This window comes from Pelodiscus sinensis, chromosome 4 (genome assembly GCF_049634645.1).
Source record: "Pelodiscus sinensis isolate JC-2024 chromosome 4, ASM4963464v1, whole genome shotgun sequence".
NCBI lineage: Eukaryota > Metazoa > Chordata > Testudines > Trionychidae > Pelodiscus > Pelodiscus sinensis.
The window spans coordinates 15,659,873-15,670,689 of NC_134714.1; positions in this window are offsets into that span (position 1 = coordinate 15,659,873).

Here is a 10,817-nt window from a genome sequence, read left to right on the forward strand (position 1 = left end):
TTTAACATGTGCATAGTCGTCTAGCCAAGTAATGGCATCTTCAGTGGTGTGATGCAGTTCTTCTAGACCACTGCTGAATCTAGTCAGCGGGCATTCATCAGCAAGGTGCATTATCATCTGTGTAGTTCTACAGCTGCACAAAGGGCTGTCACAAAGACTACACTGATACTAGTTGGTTGCACAAAGATGTTGCCCAGTCTGGAACCTGTTCAACAAAACCTCTGATGATGGGGGAAGTCGAAACCAGGCGGGCAGATTGTGGGGTTGGTGACAAGGGTCTGATTGGGAATTTGAACAGATATCCATTCCTCTCACCAGAGTGTTTCCACTCTGATCTCCTGGCATGACAAATGAGACCATAATAGGCAATGTGGCTGCAAGTCTGCATCTGGCAGTTTAAGAAAGTCATTGTGCCATGGCAGACTTGGGTTGAAGTGTACTTTCTTCAGTAGTTTGCCAGTGGCACCCTCTTGTCTGATTTGAGAAGGAGCAATGTTGCTCAGAACTGGAAGCCATGGGCATGGCAGCGGACACAGTGTGCCGGAGATGATGTGCATGGTGGCATGTAGCCATGTATCCACTGGTTTGGTGTGTGATGATTGACTCCAAATTGGAGCGGGGGTAGGAGACACCTGCTGACCTCTCCCTGTGACTTCTCCCTGGGGTTGGGGTGCTGAGCTGACTGGCCAGCAGCTGCTCACTGGGGCTGGGGCACTTGCTGTCCCCCCATGGTTATTCAGTGGTATAACCGTCACCCCATGCTTGCAGCCTCCCTGTGATCATTTGTGAGTATAACTACTCCTGCTATCACACCCCTCCCTTATTGTTTGATGAGACACAATCACATCATCCTGGCACAACCAAACCCTGACCTTGCTTTAAATTAGGATAAGAGGAAGCTGCATACCAAATTCGGTGGTCCTAGCTCTTACTGTTTAGGAGGCATCCTTAAACAAACAGACTCACAGACAGACAGAAAGATGGATAAATTATCTCAAATACATAGCAGATTAATCATTGCCATATATAGGCAGACTGTACAACACTTTCTATATAAAAATAATAGATTTTCTAGTACTTTTGCATCATGCGTAGGTCAATTTAACAATACTTTATGAAGCTTGGTACAGTGACTGTCAAAAGAACATGCTCATTACAGGAATGACAAGTGGAGACATATGACCCATGTTAACTTTGGCATGAAGAGTAATCAGTGGCCTCTCAGGCTTACAATTTTTTAAAGAAATCTAATAGTGAATTGATCAGACGGTGGCACAATCTAACAACTATCCGGCAGCAATGAAAACCTGTAAAGCTCTGATTCCAGCACTGAAGTATAAACATATTATATGAGACCTAGAGGTTTACAATGGGCTGATTTTACTACAGCTTCTTAACTATCAAGAGTGTATAGACTAATAAATTTGGAGACCAGAAGGATCTATTGTGATCATCTAGTGTTCCCCAGAATAATTCCTAGACAATATCAATAGTGCAGCAACAACAAAGAGTACTGGGGGGGAGGGAAGGGAAATGAGAATCTAACTTCCTAAATAGACCCCTCCGCTCTGTAACAGGAGATAGAGTATCCTGATTTAAGCTCCTCGGTATTGTCTCAGGACACAGGAGGTCTGTGTGTGTAATTACTGGAAATGCCAGTGGAGTTAAAATGGATAATGCAAGGAATTGTATCCAAAGGGGAAGTTCTAATACATTTAACATGTAAATCCACACCTCAGATGCTACATAATACATCATGGAGACATATTTGCCCCATGTGGAAAAGTTGTATTCCCAAAGCAAAATGGTTGCAAAGATTCTAACAAGGAAATCAAAGCCAATTAAACAAGCCACTGTTGCCCCCTTTTCACCTGAGTGGCTTGACAAACTGTGGGGCTCCTTTTAGCCTGAACCCCTGATGCAAAAAACGCTCTCATCTAGGTTTCTTCCAGGGTCACTCTCATGCCTTCAGCTGCTCCTTCAGGCTGCCTCTCTTATTCCATCAGTTCTTGTGTGATCTAAGATGCATTCACACCTATCAGTCTCTGTGGGAATTTAACTCAACACATAACAAGCTTTCACCAGCTCATAGCTATGACTAATTGCTATTAGAGGTCCTAGGCTCAGACTGTAATACCCTTACTGACACTGAGTAATACCTCTTTCCTAGAGTGGTCCCACTGATATCAGAGGGACAACAGAGGACTTAGGACCTATTGGACATTAGTAAAGGTCTCAACGCTACCCTTTGAATATTAGACATACCATAGTAGATGGAAGCTCATGATCTGACAGAGTAAGTAATGTCAAAATTCTAACCCAGCTGAGAAGCTAGACACTAAGATCTTTTGATTCTCAGATGAGAAAATTCATACTCACAGCCAGAAAAGAAACAGACTTTGAAGGCAATGGATATAAATTGTGAGGATTTTTTCCAAACTTGAGACAGATCTGCTTTCAAGATAACAGCAGCTGAGCATCCTGCAAAGTGAACAGCCATCTAGAAATAAATGAGTTTCCTGTCTAACCTTGTGTTCATGTCTTACATATAACTCTACTCTTTGTCCAAACTGTACACTTCCTTGAGTCTAGAGAGAGGGCACAAAGATGCATTAAAAAGCTTTGTGTACAAGATTGGCTTTTCTATCCATGGAGGCTGAGAAGTTGCTTTATTATTAATTATTATTATTAATCATCATCATCATCACACTCTTCTTGTTAAATACCAATATGAAATAGTAAATAATTTTGGCTGCTAACAAGCAAATAATTTCACCACTTGGCTTTTTATCCTGGAGTCAGATGAAAGCCACTGTGCAGCATACTTACTTTAAAAAGCTCTTTGGCATAACAATGTAGACCAGCAGCTCTCAAGATATGGTGGACATCCCAAAGGAGGCAAGGGAATGTGTAAGGGAGGCACAAGCTGTGTGATTTTTTTCCAACGCTTTGGCAGTCAGCCCCAGATGAGTGGGGCTCATGCAGAAGGGCCATGCACACCCAGGAGGTGGGGATAAAGAGGATAGCTGGAGCCCTGTCACCCAGGCTCTTCCCCTACCCACCTGTCCAGCTATCAGCCCTGGGGAATCCGCAGCAGCGCAGAAGTAAGGGTGGCAGTGGGGCATTAAGTATGCTGTGAAAAGAGATAGTGATGAATATCACTTTTTACATTGCCACCCTTCCTTCTGCCTTCAGAACTGGGCACCACCTAGACACAAAGAAGAGGGGCCTGACCAAATAAGTTTGAGAACCACTGATTCAGACCAAAGCAAATGAAGAGTAATCAGAGCGTCAGCTGTCAGCAATACAACTAAATTCACAACACCCCAAATGAGTACCTGTTTGGTTTTTCACAGTGACTGAAACAAAGAAACAGCAAGCCACCGGATGCAGCAACACAGTTGATTTATTCCGCATCTCAGTTTGAAGGCTGCTGTTTTTCAGCAGCAGAGCGTATATTCACAATGTGCTTTATTAGCTGCTTTTCTGTAGCTAATCAACTAGAGGCATCTGCTTCTAGCAATGGACCCAGAAAAACCTGGAAAGGGCAGACAATGTACATTCTCACTTACAACTTTTGCCCTGGTCTACACTAAGGAGTTATTTTGAAATAACTCCCCTTATTTCAAAATAACAACTGGAGCATTTACACTATCGAGCCTGTTATTTTGAAATAACGGGCCACTTATTTTGAAATCTGTACTCCTGCTTTTCTCCAGCAATAATGATAATTTCAAAACAGTTATTTCAAAATACAGTTAGAGTGGACACTCCAGTCCCACTATTTCAAAATAACTACTCCCCAGAGCAATTTGAACTAATTAGTCCCCGGTGCTTCTGGGGCTCTAAGTCAAGATAGCACGTCCACATTAAAAGAGCCTTCCTCGGACTAATTTCGAGGTATCCCTGTAGTGGGGACACAAGATTTCGATTTTGTAAAATCAGGAGTTATTAAGTCAAATTTAGTTATTTTGAAATAATTTCCTTGTGCAGACAAGCCCTTAGTGAAAATTATTCAAGAGAAAGACTTAATTCTTGCATAATTATATGTGGAAAAATTAAGCATAATATAAAAGTGTGGTAAGCACTGAATGATTCTTTGCCTAAGTATAATGTTCCCTTTATAATATTATTGGCAGTCCTCAGGCTTATTGCAATTGACCATACCATGCATATCCTGTACAAAGGCCCCCAAGATTTTTAATTTTTTTTATAGAAACAAGCTATAAAACAAATTAAGCCAAACAAATTGGCTACGTCTAGACTGGCATGATTTTCTGCAAATGCTTTTAACAGAAAAGTTTTTCCGTTAAAAGCACTTGCAGAAAAGAGCGTCTAGATTGGCATAGACGCTTTTCCACAAAAGCACTTTTTGCAGAAAAGCGTCCATGCCAAGCTAGATGCGGTTTTGCGCAAGAAAGCCCCGATCGCCATTTTTGCCATCGGGGCTTCTTTGCGCAAAACAATACACTTGCCCTCTTGCGCAAAATCATTTGCGCAAGAGGGCTTTTGCCTGAACGAGAGCAGCATAGCATTTCCACAAGAACACTGACAATCTTACATGAGATTGTCAGTGTTCTTGCGGAAATTCAAGCAGCCAGTGTAGACAACTGACAAGTTTTTCCGCAAAAGCAGCAGCTTTTGTGGAAAAACTTGCCAGTCTAGACGCATCCATTGCATGTGAAAACTTCAGGAGAGCAAAAGTCAGATGGAAATTTCTACAGTTTCAAGACCATGACATTTCTTTCAGATCATGGAATTGTGGCTGAGGATTGAACCACAGGGATTGTACAGGAGATGTATTGCACCTGACTGACCAAACGGCAAAATTTTCTGGTACTCAAGTAATTCACCAAAGATCTTCCTTGCTACTTCCAAATCTGACACTTCCTCCAGCATAGCTCAAGGGGAAACTGTGGTCTCAATGGCTACCTGTCTGTGTCTGAGCCAAAACCACTTTCAAGGGTTGGGCAGTTGAGGGTCTATTGTGGGAGCCCTCGGGAGAACAGCAGAATTATTTTACAAGAGGAAATTTCCATACGTTCAGAGTGGGATGAGGACGTGAGGAATGGCTGTTCCTAAACCTTACCTCTTTTCTGCCACAGTTATGGTCTGGTCTGGCAAAACTGCATAGACCCAAATGTAGGCGAGAGTGTGCTCAAGGGGGGACCAGGGTCCCTGTAATAATGGATGGTGACACAGAACTTCCAGGGAGGTGAGGGAACTTCCTTGGGGCCATAGTGAGGCGAGAGAGTTTTTCTGGCCCTGGGGCCAAGGTGTAGAGCAAAAGCTTCTCTGGCCCTGAAGCCATGGAGAAGAGAAGAGCTCATCTGGTCCTGAGGCCATGGTGAGGAAAGAGAGCTTCTCCAGTCCTGGGGCCATGGGGAATAGAAAGACCTCCTCCAGCTTCTGGGGACACAGTGCAGAGAACAAGCTTTTCCTGCCCTCAGGGCCATCTCATGGTGGGATCATAGAATTCCTCAGGCCCCCTAGTGCCACAGTGGGGACAGAGAGCTCTTTTGGCTGGCCCTGGTGCTGCAGTGGAGGCTTAGAATATGCCCCTCCAAGGCTATGTCTACACTCGCGGCTTCTTGCGCGAGTAATATGCAAATGAGGCTAACTGTGGAATATCGCTGAGCCTCATTTGTATACCTAATGAGCCACCATTTTTTTCAGAAGAGGCTCTTGTTCAAGAAGGAGCATCTACACTGCCCCTTCTTGCGCAAGAAAAACCCTCTTGCGCAATGCCGTTACACCTATTACTTGAGAGGAAGAACCACATTGCGCAAGAGGGTTTTTCTTGCGCAAGAAGGGGCAGTGTAGACGCTTCTTCTTGCACAAGAGCCTCTTCTGAAAAAAATGGTGGCTCATTAGGTATGCAAATGAGGCTCAGCGATATGCCACACTTAGCCTCATTTACATATTACTCGCGCAAGAAGCCGCGAGTGTAGACATAGCCCAAAAGAAGTCAAATTTAAATGCCTGTGCATGCCCCTGATCATAGAGCAAGAGAAGGTTGTGGTACAGAGTTGGACAAAGTAGTGAATCCTCTTGTATTGAGTGACTCTCCCTATCACAAAATTTGGGCCAAAGCTGCAGTTGTTTCACTCCTTTCCTCCCTGCTCATAGGACAACTGGAGGAAATGAGCGACTCTATGAATTAGTTCCCTCTTCCACACACAGGTAAAATGCAAGGTGAAAACAGAGAGTGTTTTTATTCATGTGAAGGCAAGATTATCTCTCTTTAACTGTGTTAGTCATTGTATACGCATGAAGGTAGCTGCGCTGCATGTTGAAGTGAAAATGATTCTTACCAACCCAGATATAACTGTGGCTATAATTTTATGACCAGAAAAACCTACGCAGATTAGCAGTTTAGCTGGCAGAAGAAAGTCAGTAAGGAACACACATTTCCTATTATTTTGCTGATTGTATGAACTTTATTTGACTCTACAGCAAGTGTTCTTTCTCCAGCCAAATTAATCAAACATACTTGAGGTTTACAGTTTAAGGGCATGAGTCTCGCTTTAAAACATTCCCTGCCTTATGGTCTCTCCTGCCCTTACTCCTTTCATAAAAAAACACAAGTCTCAGGTTCTTTTTCTTTATTACAAAGCTCCCTCTTCTGTTAAAGGTGAGGATAGCACTGAGTTAGTTGTACAATCTGAATGTATTCTGCACACTCTGGGACTGATTCTCTTCATGCTAGGGTATATCCACAGCATACCCATTGATGTCAATCGTGTGTCAACATTGGAAAGCTCGGCTAAATCAGATGAGAAATGAATCCATAGCATATTTTCTCATGTTACAACCATATCATATTTTGAAGAGAAATGTAAATGCAGATGAGTGAACAATAATATGGAGACATATTGTCTATATGTGAAACCTATTTGTGTATTTCTGTTTGTGTTATATCAGGAAAGTTTTGATCCCCAGAACACAAATGTTTAGACTGTGCACTTCTTATCCATGTTGGTGAACATTATACACCTCAGTAGGACACTTCATGGGAGAAGTGCTCACTGATGTATAACAGGGTTGCACAGTTTAACTCGATAAATAATTCCTCCTGTGACTGAAAACTTGTGATTGTTCTTATATCCAAGGAGGCCACAAAATCTAGGATTCTTCTTCTACAGGGGCCGCTGGCATCTTGGTACCAAGCTGCAGAAGCGCCTTGACAGATCATGTCTCCTGAAAGGTGGAGGCACAAGAGATCAATGATGCCAGAGCTCTTAAGGGGGGGTACGACGCCTACAACCTGGAAATTCACAGGCCTGTGGTGCAGCTGAATACCCAGGAGAGATTCTGACTCACTTAGCCAGTATTTTTCTTGAGGCTCACAAGTGTGCAGTTGTCAGCTGAAGCTCTGTTGCTCGATATATGGGTATAGCACGTGCAGGCCATCCCTAAGGAGGTGTGGGGCCTGGAGCAACTCTCTTCTAATACCCCAGGCATGGGGTCCAGGGCAACTCTCCCACTGCAGGCCCCACATTACCTCTGTTCCATTTCCACCCCACCCCCACTCTACTCTTTCCCCCAAGTCCCACATCTGCTTCAACCTGTTCTTCCTCCTGCTTCTGCCCCACCCTGTTGCCAATGCCCCCTCTCCCAAGCAACATGAGCTGAGTTATTACCTGGGGGGGGGGGGGGGAGGATGGTGCAATGGCTCGTGTTGGGGCAACAGGTGGAACCAGGGAAGAGACCTGGCCCCCAACTTTGCTGGAGTCAGGCCTTCGTGCTTCCAAAGTTGAGTAACCCTGGTCTAGAGAAACAATAGTTTTATAGAAATTCTGTTCTATGGTCTTCTGGCAGATTGTACTCCCTGCCTACCAAGTTTCTTAGAGAAACTATTTCAGGTGCATTGATTCTCATATAATGAACAGATGGGGTGTCACTTGTTTCGAAAGAGACCACAAATACACTGTACTGAATACCTAACTGTTGCAGTTATCAGTCCTTAAACACAGGCAATGATATTCCGTCCAAATGATATTGCACAACAACAGGTTCAAACTGCTTGTTTACAAATGTCTGAATTGCACATTCAAGGCTAAATCCTCCTCCCTCCTCCCCCATCACCACCATCTGAAGGGGGTCAAAAAGGAAAAAATAAACAGCCACAGATCTTTATGTAATATATTATGCCTAGTTTGTGTGATCACATCTCTCTCTAGTGGATGGTTCCAGCAACTCTCACAGCCTCCTGCTTAGTCACATTTAAACAAGCTCTCCCTTCGTTCTGGTAGGAAAGGCTTGTGGCTTTGGGGAAAAGGTTTGGCTTCCATCCCTTCTGTGTCGGCTGTCTGTCTGCAGCCATACTCAATGCTTTTCAAGCAGCAGCAGTGTGTGAAAACCTAAAGGTACCCTGCCAGGATTCACTAAAGTGCACTAGCAACAAGTCCATCAGATTTCCATAACAAAACGTGCACTGTAACCCGAAACGACAGGGTTTATTCAAAATCTGAGCAAACTTCTGCCCTGGGAGTAATAATAACTTTGTAGGGTGTACAGAAGGGAGCCCCCCGTGAGTGTGCTTTCCTGCCTCTGGCAGCAAGATTTCTCTTGTACTGGACATGCTGCCTAGTCAGTTTTATCCAGGGAAGCAGTATGGCACTGGGTGTATTGCTAGGGAGAGCCTCATAGGCTGTGTCCAGACTCAGGGGTTTTTTCGAAAAAAGTAGCCTTTTTTCGAAAAAACCTCACCTGCGTCCAGACTCAAGCCGCATTCTTTCGAAATTAAATCGAAAGAACGCGGCTTTTCTTTCGATGGCGATAAACCTCATTTCACGAGGAAGAACGCCTTCTTTCGAAAGTTCCTCTTTCGAAAGAAGGCGTTCTTCAATGCAAATAGGGCTTCTTCGAAAGAGAGCATCCAGACTCACTGGGTGCTTTCTTTCGAAAAAGCAAGCCGCTTTTTCGAAAGTTCAACGTGCAGTCTAGACGCTCTCTTTCGAAAGAGGCTCTTTCGAAAGTATCTTTCGAAAGAGGCTTGCAGTCTAGACATAGCCATAGTGTCTTTGCTAACATGTAGTGGAATCTTCTTACAAGTGAAGTCACTTTTTCACAGGACAACACTATTGTAACGAGAACAAACAGCTGCACATTGCACTATGTGCTGAAATGATTTGGAACTTCCCTTCTCCTTCACTATTATGGCCTTTCACTGTAAACAAATTCTCTGTATGCAACATCCACTGTATTCTCAGTGAGAAAAGGCACACTATCTAAGGTATTCCTACATCTTCCCCCATTCCTATAGTAGCTAAGCACGTAGGCTGTGTCTACATTGGCATCCTTTTCCGGAAAAGGGATGCTAATGAGACACTTCGGAATTGCAAATGCTGCGGGGGATTTAAATATCCCCTGCGGCATTTGCATGAATATGGCTGCCACTTTTTTCCGGCTTGGGGTTTTGCCAGAGAAAAGCGCCAGTCTAGACGGGATCTTGAGGAAAATAAACCCTTTTCCGGAAGATCCCTTCGGGTATGTCTACACTACCCCGCTAGTTCGAACTAGCGGGATAATGTAGGCATACCGCACTTGCAAATGAAGCCCGGGATTTGAATTTCCCGGGCTTCATTTGCATAAGCGGGGAGCCGCCATTTTTAAAACCCCGCTGGTTCGAACCCCGTGCAGCGCGGCATTTCACGAGGAGTAACGGTAGTTCGAACTAGAAAGCCTAGTTCGAACTACCTAGTTCGTGCCCCGTGTAGCCGCGCTGCACGGGGTTCGAACCAGCGGGGTTTTAAAAATGGCGGCTCCCCGCTTATGCAAATGAAGCCCGGGAAATTCAAATCCCGGGCTTCATTTGCAAGTGTAGTATGCCTACATTACCCTCCTAGTTCGAACTAGGAGGGTAGTGTAGACATACCCTTCTTCCTACTTCCAACCCTGAGTATGGTTATCACTTTCAAGTAGGAATAAGGGATCTTCCGGAAAAGGGTTTATTTTCCGCAAGATCCCGTCTAGACTGGCGCTTTTCTCTGGCAAAACCCTAAGCTGGAAAAAAGAGGCAGCCATATTCATGCAAATGCTGCGGGAGATATTTAAATCCCCCGCGGCATTTGCAATTCCGAAGTGTCTCATTAGCATCCCTTTTCCGGAAAAGGTTGCCAATGTAGACACAGCCTTCCAGTTTTGAATATATTTCTCATAGGGAAATGCTGTTTCCCATGTGACAAAGATAGGGAAATGAGGGGCTCAGGGAAACTATGTGACTTACTTGAGGTCACGCAGGAAGCCAGTGGTGAAACAGGGACCCCTGTTCCTCAATCCAGAGGGGTTTTGATAGGGCAGTGAATACAACCATTGGTTGTATTGGTTCTCCTCTGTTTTTTTCCCCAGGTGGAAGAAATTGCCTCCCACCTAATCTACCATTCCCTTGGAAAAGCTGTGAGGCCTTCGTGGGATGAGAAAAGAGGGGAACACAGTGTAGTAGAAACAACTATCCACTTTCTTCATGTCAACAGAGTGACCCATACATGGACCCTGGTGTTGTGGTCCACGTAATATGACGTTTCATACCTGGAGGAGTTACAACTCAGCATTCAAACAATTACTACACAGAAATAAAGAAGTAAATAGAACTAGGGTGCTCATATTTGTATCTTCACCCTGTCACTCTGTACAGTCATTGGGTAGAGAAGGGCATCTGACAGATAATCTGTAGCTCTGTTTCCATGAAAATGTGAAGGTACTTCCTGCTTGCAAAGTAATAACTAGCTATATCTCTTGGGCTGAATAAAGTCCAAGACCAAAGGTCAAGATTACTAGAGCAAACTGGCCTCACACAGTTCACTAACCCTGAG